This window comes from Rhinoraja longicauda, chromosome 33 (genome assembly GCF_053455715.1).
Source record: "Rhinoraja longicauda isolate Sanriku21f chromosome 33, sRhiLon1.1, whole genome shotgun sequence".
NCBI lineage: Eukaryota > Metazoa > Chordata > Chondrichthyes > Rajiformes > Arhynchobatidae > Rhinoraja > Rhinoraja longicauda.
The window spans coordinates 8,445,318-8,471,280 of NC_135985.1; positions in this window are offsets into that span (position 1 = coordinate 8,445,318).

The following is a 25,963-nucleotide window of genomic DNA, read 5'->3' on the forward strand; positions in this document are numbered from 1 at the left end:
ATGTGGATGTCGGAAGCCCGCAGGCCCCTGGGTGGGGGCCGACATCGGGAGCTCCGGCAGCGGCAGAGGCAGCGTGTTCGCCCGCCCCGAATCGCGGGGCTTGGGTCAGCCCGTCACGGACCTTTCACCGTCCGGCGCGGCCTGGAATAGGCCGTGGACCTTTCACCGTCCATCGGGGGCTTCAATATCGGGAGCCCCGACCGCCCTGACGTGGCAACTCCAACAGCCTGACCGCGGGAGAAGACGGCAGGGAAGAGAAAAAGACATTGTGGCCTTCCATCACAGTGAGGAGGGACTGGAGGAGACTCACTGTGATGGATGTTTCTTTTTGTTCGGTGTTAGTTGTGATTGTATGTGTTATTGCATTTTTATTGATTATTCTTATTGGTCTTATTGTTCAACTGCGGGTAATGCTTCATTTCACTACACATTTATGTGTATGTGACAAATAAACGACTATTGACTATTGACTATTGACTACTATTGTACGGATGATCAATGATTGGTGTGGACTTGGTGGGCTGAAGGGCCTGTTTCCATGCTGTATCTCTGATCTAGGGTTGCCAACTATCCCGTATTAGGCAGGACATCCCGTATATTGGGCTAAATTGGTTTGTCCCATACGGGACCGCCCGTGTCCCGTATTAGGCCCAGGGGGCGTTCTAGGCTCAGACAGTGTAGGCCCGGACAGTGTAGGTCCAGACAGTGTAGGTCCGGACAGTGTAGGCCCGGATAGTGTAGGCCCGGACAGTGTAGGTCCAGACAGTGTAGGCCCAGACAGTGTAGGCCCGGATAGTGTAGGTCCGGACAGTGTAGGCCCGGACAGTGCAGGGCCGGACAGTGTAGGCCCGGACAGTGTAGGTCCGGACAGTGTAGGCCCGGACAGTGTAGGTCCGGACAGTGTAGGCCCGGACAGTGTAGGCCCAGACAGTGTAGGCCCAGACAGTGTAGGTCCGGACAGTGTAGGTCCGGACAGTGTAGGCCCGTACAGTGTAGGCCCGTACAGTGTAGGTCCGGACAGTAGAGGGCCCGGACAGTGTAGGTCCAGTGTAGGTCCGGAGGCCCGGGTGCCGCCTAAGGAAGGTTGCTTAGCAACCCACCTCCCAGCCCGGGCGGCCGCCATTGGTGGAGCGGGAGCATGTGGCCGCTGGCTGGGTGAGGTCATGTGGGGCGCGGGGCGGTGATGTCACCTTGTCCCTTATTTGGGAGTGAGATAGTTGGCACCCCTACTCTGAACTAAAGTAAAGACTGTGCGGCTGAATTCAGCTCTTTAGAAGGTCATCAGACATGTTCAAAAGGGTTGGTTTCTGTTGGTTAAGCTGATAAAGCCTCAGACTGTAAACTTACCCTTCAAAGAATGAGGTAATATTCATATCTATTCAATGACATTAAAATAAATAAAACATGGCAAGGCTAGCAATTCAGTGTCATAACAGAAAGGTTTTACTGGGCACAATGACAAGCCCGCTCTGTTTATTGACACCATTGCTAGATGCCTGTATTATGAATGTTCCCTATAATCGCTAATCTCCAAGCAGTTAACTCCTAATTTCAGCCATTCATATCTGCACTGGTTCATTATTGTCATGTGTACCCAAACCAAACCAAACTAAACCGGTCTGAAGAAGGGTCTCGACCCAATAGACAATAGACAATAGGTACAGGAATAGGCCATTCGGCCCTTCGAGCCAGCACCGCCATTCAATGTGATCATGGCTGATCAGACCCGAAATGTCACCTATTCCTTTTCTCCAGGGATGCTGCCTGTCCCACCGAGTTACTCTGGCTCCGTAACTTTTCATGCCTATCTTCAGTTTGAACCAGCATCTGCAGTTCCTTCATTCACGGGTTCTTAGTTTAGTTTAGAGACAGCGCAGAAACAAGCCCTTCGGCCCACCGAGTCCACACCGACCAGCGATCACCGCACACCAACACCATCCTACACACACCAGGGACAATTTACACTTGTACCAAGCCAATTAACCTACAAACCTGTACGTCTTTGGAGTGTGGGACTCCAATCTAAACTCAACTCAACTCAACTGAACCATATCGATTTATTCACAAAATGCTGGAGTAACTCAGCAGGTCAGGCAGCATCTCGGGAGAGAAGGAATGGGTGACGTTTCGGGTCGAGACCCTTCTTCAGACTTGTCGCTCAACTGAACCATAGTTGGGGTCATAAACCATTTGAGGTGGGGAATTTAATTTCAAATAGAACAATTAATACTTGCATTTAATATCAGTATCTAAAGGTATAATTGAACATTTTTTAAACTTACATTCTCTACTGGCTGCCATGGGCCGGGTTAAGTTGGTGCATTGTGTAAGTTCTTCTAAACCAAATACATGAAAATAAGTGTGGCTGTCTCGCATGGTTTAAACAGCACACCACAATGAAATGTTAACTGAAATCTCAGCAGACAGTACAAAGTAACTCTTATCCACAGCAGTTATGTTAAAAAGGTCAGCGTCTCTCCAGGGGTGGGCTGCGCTATGGATCATAAGATCAGTTCTCTACATCACGTACTTCCTCACAAGTGTGGCCAGAGTCTGCTGCTCACTCCAAAGTTCCCTTGAGTTGAGCCCCTTGTAAGGTCACGTCAGAGAGCAGTAAAGAATCAGCCACAGATAGACACAAAATGCTGGAGTAACTCGGTGGGACAGGCAGCATCTCTGGAGAGAAGGAATGGTTGACGTTTCGGTTCTTAATCAACCACGTTGCTTTAGGATCATGGAGCAAGGAAACAGGCCTCACAGTCCGACTCATCCATGCCGACCAAGAAGTCCCATCTACGCTCCTCCCACCTGACTGCATTTGGCCCATATCCCTCTCAAACTTGCCTATCCATGTCACACACAAAATGCTAGAGTAACTCAGCAGGACAGGCAGCATCTCTGGAGAGAAGGAACGGGTCGAGACCGTTCGTCAGACTATCCATGTACCTGTCCAAGTGTCTTGCAAATGTCATTACAATACCTGCCTCAACAACCTCCTCTGGCTGTTCGTTCCATATAGCCTACCACCCTCTGTATGAACAAGTTGCCCTTCAGGGTCAGTTAAATATTTCCCCTCTCACCTTAAATCTATGGTTCTCGATTCATTTTTTGTGATTCTTGATTCTCCTACTTTGGGTAAAAGGCTGTGTATTCACCCTACCTCCCTCATGATTTTATACACTATTAAAAAAATCTCAGCTTCCTAGACTCCAAGGAGTAAAGTCTGACCAACCTTTCCCTACAGCTCAGGCCCTGAAGTCCTGGCAACAATTACTGCAAATTTTGGAGCCATTTATAGGCGATGTGAGGATGACAGAATTCCTCTAATGAAGGATAATGGTGAACTGTGTGGATCCAACAGTTCAAAGTTCAGGATATCAGGTAGGCCATCTTCACCTCATTGAGCCAGTGTGGACTCATAGAGTCATAGTCTTAGAGCATGGAAGCAGGCCCTTCAGTCCAACTTGCCCACATGCCCCATCTACACTAGTCCCACCTGCCTGCATTTGGCCCGTAAACCTCTAAATCTGTTCTATTGTTGGTCTTTAAGGAAAAGAGGCAGACAGGTCGAGGTACAAAGTTCACAATTTTCCGGAACAAGGCAAATAAAAGCCGGCTAGGCAGATGCAGAGGGGGGTGGTTCTGGGACGCCAGAATGCACTGCTGAGCCTACTGGAGACGTCGTGGGTCCAATCAGCGAAACGTCGATGAAAGTAGGTGCCCACTTGATAACCCCAATGACGTATCTGCCTAGCCTTTCTCAACATCGGAGGAGCGTAGGTGAGTGTATAAGCCTCCCATCACCACCGGGAGCAAATTGACATTTGGCACTTTGGATTTCTAACATCTTGTCCTGTGTATTTGGAAACAAAACATCAGTCTGAAGAACGATTCCCAGCCCTAAAATGCCGCTTGTCCATTCCCTCCACAGATGCTGCCTGACCGCTGGGTCGTTGACAGAGCTGTCCAATTGAAGAAGGCTCACGACCCTAAACGTCACCCATTCCTTCTCTCCAGAGATGCTGCCTGTCCCGCCGAGTTACTCCAGCATTTTGTGTCTCCCTTCAGTCCAATTACCCGCAGTCCATGGAACTCTGTAAATGCTTCCCTTCAATCGGTTGTGTGGTTCTCTATACAACATTACCATAGACTGAGCATCTGAAAAATAGACTTAAATCTGGCAATTTACAATCATTGAAATCTACGCTGAGTAACAAATTAAACTAGTGTCTGCTGAAGTCCCTCCCAGCCTGATGTTCATTCCTGGTTTCCCACCCAGAGCCTTCTCACGCACATCTGAATGGATTTCAAAGGTACTGCAGACACAAAGTGCTGGAGTAATTCAGGGGGTCAAGCAACATCTCCGATGGGTGACATTTCGGGTCGGGACCCTTCTTCAGACTGGTGGATTTCAAGTCCATTATAGTTTCTGACTTTACCAGCCTTTTAGCGAGTGAGTTCTGACCTCTGAGTGAAAATAAATTGTCCCAATCTCCTCCCAACCGATTACTTTAATTTATATCTTCTGGCTATTGAAAGTCTGCTGAAGGAAACAGGTTTTTTTTTTCTTACATTCTGTGTCTTGGACCCTTACAATTTTATAGATCTCAATTGTATTTCACTTTCTTCTGTTCAACAGAATGCAAGCTCAGCATTTCCATTCTTTATTCATGACCACAATTTGTAGCGCTGGAGAAATCTCTGTTAGGCTCTCACGGATAGAACACAGCTCAGGTCCAGATTCAGGGACAGAATCTCTTGCCCAGAGTGGGGGAGTCGAGGACCTGAGGACATAGGTCCAAGGTGAAGGGGAAAAGGTTTAATAGGAATCTGAGGGGTAGCTTTTTCACACAAAGGGTGGTGGGTGTATGGAACAAGCTGCCAGAGGAAGTAGTTGAGGCTGGGACTATTCCATCGTTTAAGAAGCACTTAGACAGGTACATGGATAGGACATTCGGAGGGATACGGACCAAAAGCAGGCAGGTGGACGAATGTAGCTGGGATATGTTGGCCGGTGTGGGCAAGTTGGGCCGAAGGGACTGTTTCCACACTGTATCACTCAATGACTCCATGAGTCCATATTCTACGCTGGCTGTCAAATGCTGCCACATTTTGTATTAACACAGAATGATGTAACATTGGACAACAACCAAGATTCCACTTGCGACCCATCGCTCATTAGAGCCAGGCTGTCTTGGGATACTGCCAGCATCTTTGAAAACTGTTTTAGGCTCCCGACAAATGAAATAACCTTAACATGATGCCCATCGGGAGTATTGTTAACAGATACTTCCAACCTCCGAAGGGAAAGTGCTAAGCCGTGCGGATTTTGATTCGACGTAAGGCTAAAACTTTTTTAATTTAATTGGCAAAAAGGCTTGACTGTTTGCTTATAAATCAATATTAATTGAGTACAGATTCACCGAAACAGCTCAATGGCCATGCTTTCAAATATCACCTGTCACATATATTTTAGAAAAGAACATAGTAACATTTGTATTCCTGGAAATTTTATGAAGTTTGGTGATATTTTCTGCTTTATATTCTATTCTACAATATTGTCATTAAAAAATGTAACTGTTAATGAATCGGATGCATTCATAAATCAGAAGTGCGATGGCACTTTCTATGAATATCCTATGGACTGTTCAGACTGATAATAATCTGATTCGTTTTCTTTAGTGTAATGAAGTTCAGGATGTAACATCTAATGCATGCCCTGTGAAATAAAATGGCTAAGCACGCAAGCTCCCACCAAAGCCACTCTACAGAATGAATACACTAATGAGGCGCACACCTGAAGGTGTCCTTGTTATAATTAACGCCGATTTGAAAAAAATGTTGTATTAAACCTGCATGACCCAATGATTTTAATTTGATAATGTCAATCTTAATGGAGCAATATTATCCATGCAAAATGATTTGCTCATCATTTTAGCATGTACTAGACCAAGTGGACCCGTTGGGCCCAAACCTCTCCTGCATTGGTGCAGCACCCTCTCCTCCCCCCTCCCCCCTCCCGCCTCCCTCCCTCCTCCCCTTCCCACCTCCCTCGCCCCTCCCTCCCTCCCCCTTCCCGCCCCCTCCCTCCTCCCTCCCTCCTCCCCCTCCCTCCCTCCTCCCTCCATTCCCCTTCCCCCCCACTCCATCCCCCTCAACCCCCCTTATCCTCCCTCCTCCCCCTCCCTCCCTCCTCCCTCCATTCCCCTTCCCCCACTCCATCCCCCTCAACCCCCCTCCTCCCCCTCCCTCCTCCCCCCTCCCTCCTCCCTCCTCCCTCCATTCCCCTTTCCCCCCCACTCCATCCCCCTCAACCTCCCTTACCCTCCCTCCTCCCCCCTCCTGCCTCCCCCCTCCCTCCTCCCCCTCCCTCCTCCCCTCCCTCCATTCCCCTTTCCCCCCACTCCATCCCCCTCAACCGCCCTTCCCACCCCCTCCCTCCTCCCTCCCTCCTCCCCCTCCCTCCCTCCTCCCTCCATTCCCCTTTCCCCCCCACTCCATCCCCCTCAACCGCCCTTACCCTCCCTCCTCCCCCTCCTCCCCCTCCCCCTCCCCCCTCCCTCCTCCCCCTCCCCTCCCTCCATTCCCCTTTCCCCCCACTCCATCCCCCTCAACCGCCCTTACCCTCCCTCCTCCCCTCCTCCCCCTCCCCCTCCCCCCTCCCTCCTCCCCCTCCCCTCCCTCCATTCCCCTTCCCCCCCACTCCATCCCCCTCAACTTTCCTTATCCTCCCCCCTCCCCCCCTCCCTCCCTCGCTCCTTAGGAGCTTTATTTAAACTTAAAAATGTGAATAATTAAAAATATAACACTGATTTCAATGAAGCTTCTTCCATTAGCACCAAAGGGACGACGGTGAGTGAGGTGGGCCTAAAATTGTCGCGCTATGGGGTACCGTCTTGGCTGTAGTTCAGGAACAAACAAACAAACAAACGAGAGTTTTAGTACAGAGATAGATTAATAATGGCTTATTACTGTCACATGGGGCGAGATAAAGAGAAAAGCTTTTGTTTGCTTGCTGTCCAGTCAAGGCCAATCATGCTCTTCATGAGTACAATCAAGTCACACATAAGTACACCAGGTAGTGCCCGAGAGAAGAATGCCAGAGGGCAGGATGTGGGTTTACAGCATTATAGCTTTGGCGTTCCAGACAAAAAGTTGAAGGAAAAAGTCCAATGAAAAAGAAAAGTCCAAAGGAAATCTCCAATGACCACAATGAGGTAGGTTGGAAGATCAGGGCTACACCTTAAAAGGTAAAAGGTATAGAAGTGTGAAAACGCACACCTCCAGATTCAGGAACTATTTCTTCCCAGCTGTTATCAGGCAACTGAGTCATCCCACCACAACCAGAGAGCAGTCCTGTACTATTATCTACCTCAGTGGTAACCCTTGGACTATCTCTGATCAAACGTTATTGGCTTTACCTTGCACTAAACATTATTCCCTTATCATGACGTAAATGGCTCAATTGTAAACATGTACTGTCTTTCCGCTGACTGGTTAGCACGCAACAAAAGCTTTTCACTGTACCTCGGTACACGTGACAATAAACTAAACTGAACTGAACTAGCTTATGGGAGGGCCATTCAGTAGTCTGATAACAGCAGAGATGTGTACATTGATTCTGCACCAGATCACTAAATATTTCATGTATTTTAATTTTGAATTCAAATTAAAATCACAAAACATTGCAATCTTGGGATAAAGTAAAGAAAATGGATCATGAAGAATGATTCCAGAACCCAGGGGAGAACCATCAGTTAAGGCAGGACTGCCTTAGAGAGAAAAAATTAAAAGGTGATCTGAAGAAGGGTCCCAACCCGGAACGTCACCTCCCCATGTTCTCTAGAGATGCTGCCTGACCTGCTGAGTTACTCCAGCACTCAGTACCTTTCAAAGGTGATCTGTACCAGGTCTGTACAATTATGTCAGTACTCTGGAGGGCAAGTGAAGAGTTTCCATGAAGGAGAGAACCAAGTTGGATGTCCATTATATATAAAATCCCCAGAGATTTTAGAAGAAAATAATTTGCTCAGAGTGGTGGAGCCATGTAAGGTCTCTAATGCATGTGTAGGAAGGAACTGCAGATGCTGGTTTACACCGAAGATAGACACAAAATGCTGAAGTAACTCAGCGGGTCAGGCAGCATCTCTGGATAGAAGGAATGGGTGACGCTTCAGGTCGAGACCCTTCTTCAGACTCAAAGGGTCAGATGTGAGCCAATAAGAGGGATAAAGCATTGGGAAAATCTTCTGATGTTGGTGAGATGGCGATGATTTATTCCTGCCCCCTTACAATTGATGTAATCGGATATTCAACAACAATAGTTACACCTGGAGAACAATGGGGAAGCTGTCCTGATCACAGGCACTGGGACTATTTCATCGTGTTGGCAGAATAAATCAATATCTCCCAGGAATTGAACTTAATTGGAACAACTCCAAGCGGGTGGAAATATTCCTTGGTTTCAGGTTAATTCTTCGCGAGCTCTGAGGTAGAAACGACTCTGCTCCATCCAGACAAGGTTATCACATTACAGCAAGAGCATTGGTTATCTGTGTAACTACATTTGTGAGACTCTACCGAGGCTGTCTTAGAAAGTTCACTCGATAATGTTTCAAAATTATACAATCCACAAGGTTATTTGGTAGATTTTCTCCAGCTCACTTTAAGATAAGTATGACCTCAGTGTAAACCAATAGTCATCATGTGGGCGTAAGTTATCATGTGTAGGAAGGAACTGCAGGTGCTGGTTTACACCGAAGATAGACGCTGGAGTAGCTCGACCCGAAACGTCACCCATCCCTTCTCTCCAGAGTTGCTGCCTGTCCCGCCGAGTTACGCCAGCATTTTGTGTCTATCTTGGATAGGTTATTAGACCATCATTCATAGTCCTTGGTCATCGGCCACCGATTTGACGACATGCAATTTAAAAACATTAAAAGATCATTCTTTTCACGCTTTAGTTTAGTTTAGAGATGCAGCGTGGATACCGGGCCTTCGGCTCACCGAGTCCACGCCGACTAATGGTCACCCATACACCCGTTCCATCCCGCACACAATTTACAGAGGCCAGTTAACCTGCAAACCCACACGTCTTTAGAGCGTGGGAGGAAACCGGAGCACCTGGAGAAAACCCACGCGGTCAAAGGGAGAAAGCAACAAACTCCATACAGACAGCACTCATAGTCAGGATTGAAGCCAGGTGTTTGGCGCTCTAAGGCAGCAACTCTACCGCTGCGCCACCGTGCCGCTATTTTGTTCAATGTTCCAATGGTCCTGGAAGCCTGATTGCACAAATAGGGACTTCAACGATTGTATTGGCAGTGATATTGGTTCATTATTGTCACGTACAATGGGAAACAGTGAGCTGTCCAGTCGAGCCAGAAGACACAATACATGAGGACAATCGAACCACACGGAGGTGCAACAAGTAGTGCCTAGGGGGAAATACCGGAGTGCAGGGCATAGTGTTATAGCATTATGATGTCACAGTTAGAGAGAAAAAGTGCATAGTCTGTGATGAGGCAGGTTGGAAGATCGAGACTGCATCCATCATTGCTTATGGGTGGACTGTTCAGCAGCCTGTTTTTTAAAAATTTGTCTCATCACACAGCTGTTTGCCAATAGCGAGTAAATTTTAGTGCCACGCCGTTGGCCTCTGCAAGATCCTTTACAGTGCGTGTGTCATGCAGCATGTCACAGCTCAGGAGATGCTCCACAGTCTGGAGGCCACGTCCGCACATGCAGTCTGCCGCATCTTCAGTGTATCCAGGGCCGTCTTTACAGCATTATGGGCCCCGGGAAAAGCAGTGTACTGGGGCCCCTACCGTTACTCTCCCCCACCCCCCTTTCCCTACCAGCCCCCCCCCCCCCTGTCGTGCCGGCGAAAAGCACTTACCGAAAAGCACTTAGCGATGGACTTAGGGTGCTACATTGTTGCGAAAAGCACTTACAGATCGCTGTGAGAAGCACTTAGGGATGGAAAAGCAAAGCACTTAGGGAGCTAATTGTTATGAAACAGATCGCTGTGAGAAGCACTTAGGGATGGAAAATGTTGCGAAAAAAACACTTAGGGACCGAAAATGTTGCGAAAAAAGCACTTATTGAACCTACATTTTTAAAGTATTATTTATTTATTGCAAGTCACTTAACATACACAGATCAGCATGGGGCCCCTATGCTCGTGGGGCCCCGGGCAAGTGCCAATCAGGCCCATGCGTTAAGACGGCCCTGAGTGTATCCCCACTTCAGCATGTTCGATTTGCTCCTCCACATGCCTGTCTGCAGTCTGTTGAGACTGCGCCAGGTTATCCACCTCTGACAATCGCTGGGAGGAAGCTGTTCCTAAATCCGGTGGTGTGTGTTTTTAAGCTTTTGTGTCTTCTGCCCGACTGGAGAGGGGAGAAGAGGGGATGATGGGGGTGTAAGTGCTCTTGGATGATGTTGGCTGCTTTCCCGAGGCAGCGTGAGGTGTAGATGGCGTGGATGGCGGGGAGACCGGTGTGTGTTCACATTTTACACAAATATGATGCAGAAATAAACATTAATTTTGCAAAAGGTGGCAGTGGGTCGGATTAAAATTCACCCCAGTTTAACAAAGGTAAGCTTAACCCCATCCCTCGCTATCAAACATTAATTTAGGTTTTTTTTAGTTTATAGAGATACAGCGCAGTACAGGCCCTTCGGCCCATTGAGTCTGCACCGACCAGCGATCCCTGCACACTAACACTGTCCTACACACACTAGGGACAATTTTACACCAAGCCAATTAACCTACAAACCTGTACAGAATCAAGGGATATGGAGAGAAAGCAGAAAGAACGGGGTACTGATTCTGGACGATCAGCCATGATCATATTGAATGGCGGTGCTGGCTCGAAGGGCCGAATGGCCTACTCCTGCACTTCTTTTCTATGTGGGAGGAAACCAAAGACCTCGGAGAAAACTCACGCAGGTCACGGGGAGAATGTACAAACTCCGTACAGACAGCGCCCGTGGTCAGGATCGAACCGGGGTCTCTGCCGCTGTAAGGTGGCAATTCTACCAACGCGCCGTCCTAAATGGTCTGGAAGTCCTGGTTAAATCAGCCAGCTGTTGCCAACCTTAGATTCATCAAATGATCCATAACTCAGCATTAATTGGCAGCAGCTTGCAGCTAATTGGAGGAGACCATGTGGGTACTGAGAGTAAGAAGTGGGAATTTATATCACAATGAACTTTGGGATTTTGCAGTGGCATCAAAGCTGAGACAAGCAGCGAGTTAACGGAGAATTAACAGCAACACGCACGCATTAATGTCATGCATAAAATTTGATTGAAGATTCTCCAAAGTAGAAGCTTATTTTAGGAATGTTGATCATGCACGAAAAGGGCAGGAAAAGCGAGTTTTGGTCTCTACGTTCTGTCTCGGACAACTGATACCTTCCATGGCTCAGTCAGAGCACAGGCACTTTAGTTTCAGTTTAGTTTATTGTCACATGGCCCGAGGTACAGTGAAAAGCTTTTCGTCGCGTGCTAACCAGCTGGCAGAGAGACAATGCATGATGACCATCAATCCCTTTACAGTGTATGGAGACATGATATGGGAATAACATTTAGTGCAAAGTAAAGCCAGCAAAGCCCGCTTTAGACAATAGACAATAGACAATAGGTGCAGGACTAGGCCATTCGGCCCTTTGAGCCACCACCGCCATTCAATGTGATCATGGCTGATCATTCTCAATCAGTACCCCGTTCCTGCCTTCTCCCCATACCCCTTGACTCCGCTATCCTTAAGTGCTCTATCTAGCTCTCTCTTGAATGCATTCAGAGAATTGGCCCCCACTGCCTTCTGAGGCAGAGAATTCCACAGATTCACAACTCTCTGACTGAAAAAGTTTTTCCTCATCTCCATTCTAAATGGCCTACCCCTTATTCTTAAACGGTGGCCCCTTGTTCTGGACTCCCCCAACATTGGGAACATGTTTCCTGCCTCTAACGTGTCCAACCCCTTAATAATCTTAAACGTTTCAATAAGATCCCCTCTCATCCTTCTAAATTCCAGTGTATACAAGCCTAGTCGTTCCAGTCTTTCAACATATGACAGTCCCGCCATTCCAGGAATTAACCGAGTAAACCTACGCTGCACGCCCTCAATAGCAAGAATATCCTTCCTCAAATTTGGAGACCAAAACTGCACAGAGTACTCCAGGTGCGGTCTCACTAGGGCCCTGTACAACTGCAGAAGGACCTCTTTGCTCCTATACTCACCTCCTCGTGTTATGAAGGCCAACATTCCATTGGCTTTCTTCACTGCCTGCTGTACCTGCATGCTTCCTTTCAGTGACTGATGCACTAGGACACCCAGATCTCGTTGTACGTCCCCTTTTCCTAACTTGACACCATTCAGATAATAATCTGCCTTCCTATTCTTACCACCAAAGTGGACAACCTCACACTTATCCACATTAAACTGCATCTGCCATGCATCCGCCCACTCACACAACCTGTCCAAGTCACCCTGCAGCCTCATAGCATCTTCCTCTCACAGTTCAGTCCGAGGGGCATCAGTAGATGGTAATTCCGCATTGCTTCCTGGTTGTGAGCAGTGCTGAACTATGATCTACCTCTGATGTTTAGAACGTAAGTCACGAGGGGCAAGAGGAGACCGTTCTGTTCTGCCCCTCAAGGTGAGCTGCTAGTCAAAATAATCGGCGCTAATCTGTCCCAGGCCTCAATTCCTATTCGACACCAGTCCACCGTGGCCTTTAAAACCCTGATCTCTCAAAACAACGCATCTACACGTCAAGTCAAGTCAAGTCAATTTTATTTGTAGAGCACATTTAAAAACAACCCACGTTGACCAAAGTGCTGCACATCTGATTAGGAAAAAAAAAGAGAAACATACGTCACATGGCATGTGGCACGGTGGCGCAGCAGTAGAGTTGCTGCCTTGCAGCACCAGGGACCCGGGTTCGATCCTGACCACGGGTGCTGTCTGTATGGAGTTTGTATGTTCTCCACGTGACTGCGTGGGTTTTCTCCGGGTGCTCCAGTTTCCTCCCACACTCTAAATATGTGCAGGTTTAAAGATTAATTGGCTTCAGTAAAACTGTAAATTGTGCCGAGTGTGTAGGATAGTGCTGGTGTACAGGGTGACCACTGGTCAGCACGGACTCGGTGGGCCGAAGGGCCTGCTTCCGCGCTGCATCTCCAAAGTCTGAAATCTAAATTTATTGAAATGAGGAAATATTTAAAGTATTGTCGGCGGCCGTTTGTCCAGGTTCAAATGATAGTTTGTGTTTTGTTCATGACAGAAAGAGGAGGAGCTGAACAACAGTGGGTGTGGGATTACAAGACATGGCAAAGACAAGCAGCAGACAAGCAGCCAGACACTCAGGAAGACTTTCATCATTTGTCACATTAAATCTGTGACCTGATAATTGCTGGCTAATTACTTTCTCAGCTCAATGACGACAGACGCAGTCTGCAGAGACGGCAGCAGCACTCTGAAGCCATGAAGTCAGGAGGTGCCGAGACGGGTTGAAGTGGTGAGGAGTGGCAAGTAATGCTGGTTCACATTCCCAGTATTTGAGTTTTCGAGGGTTTTACAGCGTGGAGACAGACCCTTCGGCCCACCGAGTCCACGCCAGCCAGCGATCCCCACATGCTAACACTACCAGGGACAATTATTACATTTATGCCAAGCCAATTAACATAGAAAATAGGTGCGGGAGGAGGCCATTTGGCCCTTCGAGCCGGAACCTACAAACCTGCACGTCTTTGGAGAGTGGGAGGAAACTGAAGAAATCTCAGAGAAAATCCACGCAGGTCATGGGGAGAGCGTACAAACTCCGTACAGACAGCACTCATAGTCAGGATGGAACCCGGGTCTCTGGCGCTGTAGGAGTGGGAGGTAAGGCAGTAACTCTACCGCCGTGCCATTGTGCCACTCCAGTGGTGTTGGTAAAGAAGCCAAAATGTAGCATGTGGAAAATAACTTACTTGTTTCATACTTATCTGAAAATGGCAGCAACTGTGCTGCAATAATTCCAGGTAATCTCTGTGAAAATATTCAGCCTTAAATAAAATATGTCGCGCTGATTACAAGCCTGTAAACCACGGCGGAGAACATGAATCAAGATTAATGCAAAACTCTGAGCTATAACACCTCAGTAACATAACATGATTACAAATTACCTAATCCAGCAGCAGAGCAAATTTTGAAGCACCATCTTCGAATATATTTCTTTATCATTTTACCTCGAGCTTTTTTTTTGTGACAGTTCACTTCTGGAAAGATAAAAAATAGATTGTCAAATGTTTTGAATTTTTAATATTGCAAATAGATTGCTAAAGTTTTAGAAATAAAATGTATTAATTAAGTTAGGTGGTCAGGCCTTTAAGCAGCTTATGCATCTTCTAGGGTGATGATTTTCAATAGATATCATCAGCAGGGCATAATCTGTGTATCAACGTATTTTTATCTACAAAAAAATCACATGTTCCATCCAATTTGCGCTGGGCCTCACTCTGACAATGGAGGAGGCCCAGGTCAGATTGGGAATGGGAGGGGGATTTGAAGTGCTGAGCAACCGGGATCTCCCAGTGGCTCAGCACTTCAACTCCCCCTCCCATTCCCAATCTGCCCTTTCTGTCCTGGGCCTCCTCCATTGTCAGAGTGAGGCCCAGAGCAAATTGTAGGAACAGCACCTCATATTTCGCATTGGTTAGTTTACACCCCAGCGGTATGAACATTGACTTCTCTAACTTCAGATAGCCCTTGCTTTCCCTCTCTATCCCCTCCCCCATCCCAGTTCTCCCACTAGTCTTACTGTCTCCGACTACATCCTATCTTTGTCCCGCCCCCTCCCCTGACATCAGTCTGAAGAAGGGTCTCGACCCGAAACGTCACCCATTCCTTCTCTCCAGAGATGCTGCCTGACCCGCTGAGTTACTCCAGCATTTTGTGTCTACCTTCGATTTAAACCAGCATCTGCAGTTCTTTCCTACACACTTATGTTACCTACTTGCTTCTGATAACACGGAAGGCCACATGGTCCATCAGGACAATGCTATCTCCCAGCCGAACAATCCCATCGGTCACTTTCACCCGTTTCATATTTTACTTTACTTTAGAATTTTTTAGCGTGGAAACAGGCCCTTCGGCCCACCGCGTCTGTGCCGGCCAGCGATCACCCCGTACACTAGCACTGTCCTACACACGGTACGTCTTTGGAGTGTGGGAGGAAACCGAAGCTCCTGGAGAAAACCCACGCGGTCACGGGGAGGACGTACAAACTCCGTACAGCCAGCACCTGTGGTCAGGATCGAACCCGGGTCTCTGGCGCTGTGAGGCAGCAACTCGACCGCTGCGCCATCGTGCCGCTCAATTTTCTTGAACCTTACGTGAATTATTCTTGTTTGGATGCCCATCAATCTCCAGTTAGACCTTTTGCCACTTAGCTACATTACGAGGCTGATAATGAGTTGATTAACGTACCTACAGTAAGCACGGTGTGAAAGGCCCATCCACGTTTGGAGCCTGATGGAAGTGACAACCTGGCTGTGACGTTATAATTGTCTTGTTGTGCCTGCAGTGAAATACATACGATTGCAGCTAAATGAACAGAGGTTTATAAAGCGTTCCTTACCGTGTGAATAATGAAGAGAAAAATATAAAAAACTCCTGTGTGTCTGTGTTAGGGTGGCAAGGTGGCGCAGCGGTAGCGTTGCTGTCTTACAGCGCCAGAGACCCGGGTTCGATCCTGACTACGATCCTGACTTCACAGTTTAAGGATAAGGGGGAAGTCTTTTAGGACCGAGATGAGAACGTTTTTTTTCACACAGAGAGTGGTGAATCTGTGGAATTCTCTGCCACAGAAGGTAGTTGAGGCCAGTTCATTGGCTATATTTAAGAGGGAGTTAGATGTGGCCCTGGCGGCTAAAGGGATCAGGGGGTATGGAGAGAAGGCAGGTACGGGATACTGAGTTGGATGATCAGCCATGATCATATTGAATGGCGGTGCAGGCTCGAAGGGTCGAATGGCCTACTCCTGCACCTATTTTCTATGTTTTCTATGTTTCTACGGGTGCTATCTGTACAGAGTTTGTACGTTCTCCCCATGACCGCGTGGGTTTTCTCCGGGTGCTCCAGTTTCTTCCCACATTCCAAAGACGTGCAGGTTATTAGGTTAATTGGCTTCCGTAAAATTGTAAATGGTCCCTAGTGTGTAGGATAGTGTTAGTGTACACGATCGCTGGTCGGCCGAAGAGCCTGTTTCCGCACTGTATCTCAAAAGTCTTTTGGGTGTGTGAGAATGTGAGAGCATCTGACAGAAACCTTTACAATTATCGGGAGAACATGCAAACTCCACACAGAGAGCACTGGAGGTCGGGAATACTTGGGTCCCTGGTAGGGTTGCCAACTGTCCCGTATTAGCCGGGACATCCTGTATTTTGGGCTAAATTGGTTTGTCCCGTACGGGACCGCCCTTGTCCCTTATTACTAGGGTTGCCAACTTCCTCACTCCCAAAGAAGGGACAAAGGGTGACATCACCGCCCGGCCGCCATTGGTGAAGCGGGAGCATGTGGCCGCTGGCTGGGTGAGGTCACGTGGGGCGCGGGGCGGTGATGTCACCTTGTCCCGTATTTGGGAATCAGGAAGTTGGGAACCCTAGTCCCTGGAGCTGTGAGATGCATCAGTGGATCATCCAAGCAAAGCAAGAACCGATGGTTGAGTGCAAAGAATGTCCAGCTTGTTGTCTAAACCCAAATAGAGCACAGTCCCACCAAGGAAAACACATTGCCTTGCTGGCATTAACTACAGGTTAAAAAATGACACAAAGTGCTGGAGTAACTCAGAGGGTCAGGGAGCATCTCTGGAGAACACAGATGAGGTGACATTTCGGGTTAGGACTCTTCTTCAAACTGATTGTGGTGGTGGTGGGGGGGGAGAGCGGGGGTGGTTGGGAAGAAGGCCGGAAGGTAGGAGGTTCAGTGCAATACCGGGTGAGTGATAGGTGGATACAGGCCCCACCACAATCGGCCTGAAGAAGGGTTCCGACCCGAAACATCGCCCATAAGAGTCTGAAGAAGGGTCCTGGCCCAAAACATCACCCTTCGACGTTCTCAAGAGATGCTGGCTGACCCGCTGAGTTACTCCCACTGTGTCTGTTTTTGCAAACCAGCATCTGCAGTTCCATGTTTCTACATTGCCCATAGTTTTTGCTTTTTTAGACGTTGGCATGGTAGGATTAATACTGGCAAGGGCAGATTTATTTTGTTTGTCTGATGTCTTCGCGGGTTGCATCCATTTGGGACATTTATCGTGGTGGTGGGTTTATCCATGTTAGTGGGGTGTTTCCTCTGGGATGTCAGAGGCTGATGGAAGTATGTAAAATTATGGAAGGCATAGGTGGGGTAGGCAGTTAGAATCTTTCTCCCAGGGTGAAAATGTCATAAGGCTAGAGGGCACAGCTTTAACGTGAGAGGGGCAAAGTTAAAAGAAATGTGTGAGGCAAGTTTTTTTTTACACAGAGGGTGGTGGGTGGGTGGAACGCTGCCGGGGGCGGTGATGGGGGCAGATTAAGAGCCTTTAAGAGCCTTTTAGACAGGCAGATGGATCAGCAGGGAATGAAGGGATATGGATCACATGCAAGTCGGGGAGACTTGGCGGCATGTTCAGCACAAGCATCGTGGGCCCAAGGGCCTGTGCCTGTGTTCTAGTTTTAGTTTCAGTTTTTGTTTAGAGCTACAGCGCGGAAACAGGTCCTCTGGCCCGCCGAGTCCGCGCTGAACAGCAACCCCCGCGCTCCAGCGCAATCCTACAGACGAGGGACAATTTTGGAATTTTTACCAAAGCCAAATTGACGTACAAACCTGTACATCTTTGGAGTGTGGGAGGAAACCGGAGCACCCGGAGAAAACCCACGCCATCACGGGGAGAACGCACAGGTATGTAGGTTATGGGCACATGGATGGGCACATGGAAGTGCAGTGCATGGAGGGATATGGATCATGTTCAGGCAGGTGAGATCAGTTTAATTTGGCATCTTGTGTAAGAAGGAACTGCAGATGCTGGTTTAAACCAAAGATAGACACAAAAAGCTGGTCCGAAGAAGGGTCTCAACCCGAAACGTCACCCATTCCCTCTCTCCAGAGATGCTGCCTGCCCCGCTGAGCTACTCCAGCTTTTTGTGTCTATCTTGGCATTGTGATCGGCACAGACATTGTGGGCCGAAGGGCCCGATCCTGTGGTGCGCTGTTCTGTGTTCTACGTTGTATGTCAGCCCTTCAGCAAGCCAGCTGCCTGTCTACTGCTCCAAGTCGGGAGCTCTCCATTGTTTGGGTGAAGGCCCTTCACGTTAAATGTCAATTCCCTGGCAGATATCAAAAATCTTTGTGCGATTTAAGTTTTCTTTGCAAGCCTTCCGCCTCAAACCGCCAGCGATGGTTTAAATGTCATCCTTCCTACTGATGTGCCTGTCAAATCCTTTTATGCACAGAATGGCGATCACACCCAACTCCGAAATAATACTGGGTGGGTTTCAGATTTGAACTTTCCGGGATATGTGATGGGCAACATAACAATGCACACCTCTCGACGTTTTTCTCTTGAACTTACACGTGGCCAGGAACACTTTACCCCCATTAACCTATGTTCATTTAGCTGCAATAAGATATTTTTCACTGCAGGCACAATTATCACCATGCACCCTGAATGTCTCTTCCATCAGGCTCCAAGCATTGATGAGCTTTTCACACCCCTGCTCACTGCTCTCACCTCCTCCACCACCCTATCAGAATGTGCCCTCTGCAACATGTTCTCAGAACCATTTGTTCTCACCTCCAGTTATTTGTTTTTCAATGTGAATCCCACAGCTGCCCTCTTCTCCCCATCGAACGCACGGTTAACCCGCACACACACATTTGGTTTTTGTAGCCCCCTGGAATTTGAAATAAAAGTGTTTGTACTAAAGATCGATTTTAATCCGCGGACAAGGGTGGTCAAGGTGGCACGGCGGTAGAGTTGCTGCCTCACAGCGCCAGAGACCCGGGGTCGATGCTGCTATGGAAACATAGTAAATATGTGCATGTGTAGGCCATTCGGCCCTTTGAGCCAGCACCGCCATTCAATATGACCATGGCTGGTCATCCACAATCAGTACCCCGTTCCTGCTCTCTCCCCATATCCCTTGATTCCGTTAGCCTTAGGACCTAAATCTAACTCTCTCTTGAATACATCTATTTGAATGGCTGTGTGTACAAAGGGCAGACCACAGGCGCTGCCTGGACGGAGTTTGCACGTTCTCCCTGTGACCTCGTGGGTTTTTTCCAGCAGCTCCGGTTTCCTCCCACACTCCAATGACGTACAGGTTTGTCGGCTAATTGGCTTTGGTAAAAAAATTGAAAATGGCCCCTAGTGTGTAGGATAGTGCTAGTGTACGGAATGATTGCTGGTCGGCATGGACTCGGTGGGCCGAAGGGCCTGTTTCCGCACTGTATCTCTCCAGTCTAAAGTGAAGTAAAATAGGTGATTAACATGTGACCATTGATGACCTGCCTCCCCCAGGGGTTTGGTACCCAACCCATTGGTGCACAACCCATTGGTACACAACCCATTGGTACACAACCCATTGGTACCCAACCCATTGGTACCCAACCCATTGGAGGTGGCCTCCACACACTGATAATCTCAACCTGTGCTCCAAACACCTGCTCCCAAACTCAGCCCAACATGTCTGCATGTTCAACTACTCAGCCATTTAAGGACAGGGCTACAGTTTGCAGATGCTAACCGAGGTTTGCCAATTGTCCCATATTAGCCGGGACATCCTGTATTTTGGGCTAAATTGGTTTGCCCCGTAAGGGACCGCCATTGTCCTGTATTAGGCCCGGGGGGGGGGGCACTGTAGGCTCAGGGGGGCACTGTAGGCCCGGATGCTGTAGGTCCCGACAGTTTAGATCCCGACAGTTTAGGTCCTGACGGTTTAGGTCCCGGCACTCTAGGTTTCCGACATTTTAGCTCCAGACAGTCTAGGTCCGGAGGCCCGGGCGCCGCCTAACGTAGGTTGCATAGCAACCCGCCTCCCGTCCTGGGCGGCCGCCATTGGTGGAGCGGGAGCATGTGGCCACTGGCTGGGTGAGGTCATGTGGGGAGGTGATGTCACCTTGTCCCGTATTTGGGAGTGAGATAGTTGACCCATATCCCTCCTGTTCATATATCTGTCCAAATGTCTTTTAAAAGTCATAATTTGATCTGCGTCTCTCGCTTCCTCTGACAGCTAATTCCAGATACGATTTACCTTCAGGACCTCTTAAATCTCCCACCTCTCATTTTAAGCGTGTGTCCTCCAGTTATAGAATCCCATAACCTGGGAAAAAGACCATGAGTTTTCATTTTAACCATGCCCCTCATGATCTTGTACACCTCAAAAGGTCACCAAGACTCCTACACTCCAAAGAAAATCCTCCCAGCTTATCCAACCTCTCCCTGTAACTCAAGCCTGCAAGTCCAGGCAACATCATGATGAATCTTCTTAGTTTCAGTTGTAGTTATATAGATACAGAATGGAAACGGGCCCTTCAGCCCAACAGGTCCATGCCAACATTGGATCACCTGTACACGAGTTCTACCCAACACACTATGGAAAATTTACAGCAGCCAATTAACCTACACGTCTTTGGAATGTGAAAGGAAACCGGAGCACCCGGAGGAAACCCACGTGGTCACAAGGAGAAGGTACAACTCCAGGCGGTACACTGGCTCAGTGGTAGAGTTGCTCACAGCACCAGATCTCTGGGTTCAATCCCAACTACGGGTGCTATCTGTATGGAGTTTGCACGTTCTTCCTGTGACCACGAGGGCTTTCTCCGGGTGCTCCGGTTTCCTCCCACATTCCAAAAACGTGCAGGTGTGCAGATTCATTGGCTTCTGTAAATTGTGTAGGATAGAACTAGTGTGAACGGGCAATCGCTGGTCGGCCTGGACCTGGTGGGCCGAAGGGCCTGTTTCCACACTGTATCTCTGAACTAAACCAAACTCCACACGGACAGCACCCGTAGACAGGATCGAACCTGGGTCTCTGGTGCTGGAAGGCAGTGACTCTCCCAGTGCCCCCAGTGTGCTGCTCTCTGCACTCTTTTTTAACTTAATGGCATCCAGGAGGTGACTATTTAAGCAGATGCGTCCTGACTCTCCCTCTCGCTGTGATCAGGACACAGTTGTGGACGGGATGAGATCAGGCATGGCGGTCGCAGTAGATGCATGCTCCCACCACCTTCCACAAGCTTCCAACAGCTCGCATCAGAACCGAAATGCTGAAATCAATACAACCAGGAAAATTATTAATCGCAGAAATGAGTTGCGATTTCCAATTCCTAAAGGCAAACAATAACACTGAAGTTGTATTCAACGTCTTATTCACGACGTTTATGCCACAGCTTTCTCTTCATGCTGCACAGATCTCTCCTGCACCAAAAGCAATCATCATTTCCAATCTATTAACACTTCATTTAAAATGATCTCTTTAAAGAATAAGATATGAATCGGCCATTTGGAAATAAATCCATTCACATACAATTTTCTTGTTACGGTAACAAAAATTGGTTCCCTCAAACTCAACTCAATTTCGTGTCATTGACCCATGGTATAATAAGCTCCGTTTCTCTTATCTCTCCGAGATTTCAGCTCTATTATTGCTATAGCTGATCCTCTGACAGGTTTGGGAGCAGACATTGGTATTGTTCTAATGACATGATTATAGTGGCAATGTTCTGCTATAGTGGGTTTAGCTGTCAGATGGTGAAAAGGGTTGAGATGGACTCTGCGGTCCCATTTGTGATGAGGAAGCAGAGAAAGAGCAGAAGGACCCTTTGTCCAACGCACGCTCAACTCTCAGCGGTAAAGATGCTGCCTTACAGCGCCAGAGCCCCGGGTTCGATCCTTACTATGGGTGCGAAGGAAAATAACTGCAGATGCTGGTACAAATCGAAGGTATCACAAAAATGCTGGAGTAACTCAGCGGGTCAGGCAGCATCTCTGGAGAGAAGGAATGGGTGACGTTTCGGGTCGCGACCCTTCTTCAGACTTATTGAAGTTCTCCTCTCTTAATTGAAGAAGTTCTCTCAATGTGTGTCTACTTTGAAGAATTCTTTCCTACACAGTGACACAATGGTCACAAGAGAGAAAGAAAGAGAGAGAAAGAGAAAGAGAGAAAGAGAAAGAGAAAGAGAGAGAAAGAGAAAGAAAGAGAGAGAAAGAGAAAGAGAAAGAGAGAAAGAGAAAGAGAAAGAGAAAGAGAACAAGAGAAAGAGAAAGAGAGAGAAAGAGAAAGAGAAAGAGAGAGAAAGAGAAAGAAAGAGAGAGAAAGAGAAAGAAAGAGAGAGAAAGAGAAAGAGAAAGAGAGAAAGAGAGAGAAAGAGAAAGAGAAAGAGAACAAGAGAACAAGAGAAAGAGAAAGAGAAAGAGAAAGAGAGAGAAAGAGAAAGAGAAAGAGAAAGAGAGAGAAAGAGAAAGAAAGAGAGAGAAAGAGAAAGAAAGAGAGAAAGAGAGAGAAAGAGAAAGAGATGTGAAAATCAGTCTGAAGAAGGGTCTCGACCCGAAACATCACCCATTCCTTCTCTCCAGAGATGCTGCCTGACCTGCGTGGGTTTTCTCCGGGATCTCCAGTTTCCTCCTGCACTCCAAAGATGTACAGGTTCCTGGGGTAAAATTTGCTTGGTACCATTACAAATTGTCCCTGCTGTGTATAGGATAGCGTTAGTGTGCGGGGATCGCTGGTCGGCACGGACTCGGTGAACTCAAGGGCCTGTTTCCGCACTGTAACTCTAATCTAAATAAAACTAAGCTACTTTTACACTAAAGTGCTGGAGTAACTCAGCGAGTCAGGCAGCATCTCTGGAGAACAGTAATAGGTGACGTTTCGAATGGAAACGCTTCTTCTGACTGAAAGGCTTCAGATTTCAGACTTCAGACTCTCAGTCTGAAGAAGAGTTTTGAACTGAAGCATCACCTATTCCTTTTCTCCAGAGATGCTGCCTGACCTGTTGAGTTACTCCAGCATTTTGTGCCTATCTTCAGTGGAAACCCGTCCCTTCCTTTACACCAAAGTATCTTGACTGGCTGCATTGCAGGCGGGGCAGCAAATATAACCCAGGGGAACGCAAGAGGCTGCAGAGAGCGGTGGACTCCACCTGGTCCATCAAGGACACTGCTCTTCCCACCATCGAAAGCATCTACATGAGGCGCTGCCTCAACAAGGCAGCATCTATCATTTATAAGCGCATAAGTTGTAGGAGCAGAATTAGGCGATCAAGTCTACTCCGCCATTCAATCATGGCTGATCTATCTTTCCCTCTCAACCCCATTCTCCTGCCTTCTCCCCATAACCCCTGACACCTGTACTAATCAAGAAACGATCTATCTCTGCCTTAAAAATACCCATTGACCCGGCCTCCACAGCCGTCTGTGGCAATCAATTCCACAGAATCACCACCCTCTGACTAAAGAAATTCCTCCTCATCTCCTTTCCAAAGGTCCGTCCATTATGAGGGTTTGGCCTCTGGCCCCAGACTCTCCCGCTAGTGGAAACATCCTCTCCACATCCAGGATCCACACTGGTCGGGCTGTGGCCTGTTCTCACTGTGGCCGTTGGGCAGGAGGTACAGAAGCCTGAGGTCCCACACCTTGCCTTTAAGGTTTTGAACCAGCCCGCACTACCCTACACCTACCTCAACAATGGGACACTGCGGCCCACCTCATGGACCACCATGGACTAGTTTTCTAATTGTGTCTTACAGTAACGTCTTGCATTGTGTGGAGTCTTTTTATTTTGAGTGCCTTGTAGAATTGATGGAGGTTTTTAGTCTATGTGTTTAGTCTATGTGCCTGTGATGCTGCTGCGAGAATATTTTCATTATAAGGTTCAGAGGGATATGGGACAACTGAAGCTAAATGGGTCAAGTTCAAATAGGCAACTTAGTTGGCATGAATGAGTTTTGCCAAAGGGTCCATCTCCATGCTCTATGACTCTATGACCCCACAGGTCAAAAGTTTAGGCTGAATAGGCTACTAATTCCCTGTGTCTATGCTGCCATTCAATAAGGCAATGACTGATCTTTTATCTCAATGGTACTTCCACGCACTCCTATATTCCTCAATCCCTTTAATATCCAAGATTGCGCCAGCTCCCTAATTGTTGTTGTTCCATCAATCTACATGGAATCTGTTTGGAAACATCTTTCATCTGATCAATGTCCCATTGCACAAGGATGAGGACACATAGGAATGTGCAGATGCTGGAACCTTGAGCAAAACCAAAAGTGTTGGAGGAACTCATCGGGTCAGGCAGCATCTGCGGAGGGAATGGAGAGGCGACCCTTCTTCAGATTCAAGACCTGACCCTTCATCGTTACTGGTTCCGAGTGGTGGAATTGGCTGCACAGAAGCATCATAGGAATACCTTCACCACAGATACTGCTGCAGCCAAGCCGTGCTCAACACCATGATCTCAAGGGCAATCGGAAATGGACAATAAAGGCTGGACAATCACATCTCACAAATGAATATGAAATAGCTCAAACTGTTTGCATAGTTCCGCATCTCACAAGGCTGATAGGAGAGCTACAAAGAATTAGAGTTCTCAGTTGGCTTTTAGTATCTAATGAGATGAAAGGGAAACACTTGATTATCCTCACCAGTATCCACCTATCACTCGCCAAGCTTTGTCCTGCCACCCCTTGGTTTAGTTTAGAGATACAACGCGGAAACAGGCCCTATGGCCCACCGAGTCCGCGATGGCTATCGATCCCCGTGCATTGCCACTATCCTACACACTAGGGGCAATTTACAATTTTTACCAAAGCCAATCAACCTGAACTTCTTTGGAGTGTGGGAGGAACCGGAGCACCCAGAGAAAACCCACACGGTCAAGGGGGAAGCGTGCTAACTCCGGACAGACAGCACCCGTAGTCAGGATCGAACCCTGGTCTCTGGCGTTGGGAGACAGCAACTCTACCGCTGCGCCACCGTGCTGCCCGCGCGCCTCCTCTCTTCCAGCTTTCTCTCCAACCCCCCCCCCCCCATCACCACAATCAATCTGAAGAAAGGCCCCAACCTGACCCAAAACCTCGCCTGGCCATTTCCCTCCACAGATACTGCCTGACCCACTGAGTTCCTCCGGCACTTTGTGTCTATTCTTTTGTACAACCAGCATCTGCGGTTCCTTGTGCCTGTAATCACACAGCATTGTTGTTCTCTGCATCACTGCGAGATTGTATCTTGCAATATTAAAAATACTGGCAATCTTCCAACTGTTTTTAAAAATCCGTCTTGAATAGTAAAACTGATAACTAACCGACACAGCTCATGTTTCTCGTTAAAAATTTAGTGCACAACTTGCAAGAGTGAAATCAGAAGAGCATAATTTCTCCACTGAGGATGTCGAGGATGAGCACTGTGGGGCAGGAGTCTCGTTTCCAATCCGTGCACAAAGCCAGAGGATGCTGCCAACATGCAAAAACTAAAGCCGAGCTTGACATCAAAAACAAGAATCATTGGTTTTGTAGTGCAGATCGTGCAATGTTTGCGATGAGCAGCCAATGAGGGTCTGCCTGCCTGCCAACACTCCCCAGAGGTTCCGAGCTCTCGGCTCGCGAGTGTTCCCACTGTGGCTGATGTTGGCAAAACAATCTCCAATAAACTGGCAGCACCAATGCACAGGCCTTTGTATTCCCCAGGACCCTGTTCACTACAGAGTCTGCTTACTAACACAGCCACTGAGAAACTGATGAAGCTACAGAATCAGCGAGGAAGCCGTGCCTTACTCCAGGGTATCAGGAGACCGGGTAAACCGCTGAGTTACTCCAGCATTTGGTGTCTACCTTCGGTGTAAACCAGCATCTGCAGTTCCTTCTTGCATATTGTTTGGTTGTAATGTGTACAGGATATGATAATGTACGACATTCAGATGCAGAGATGGA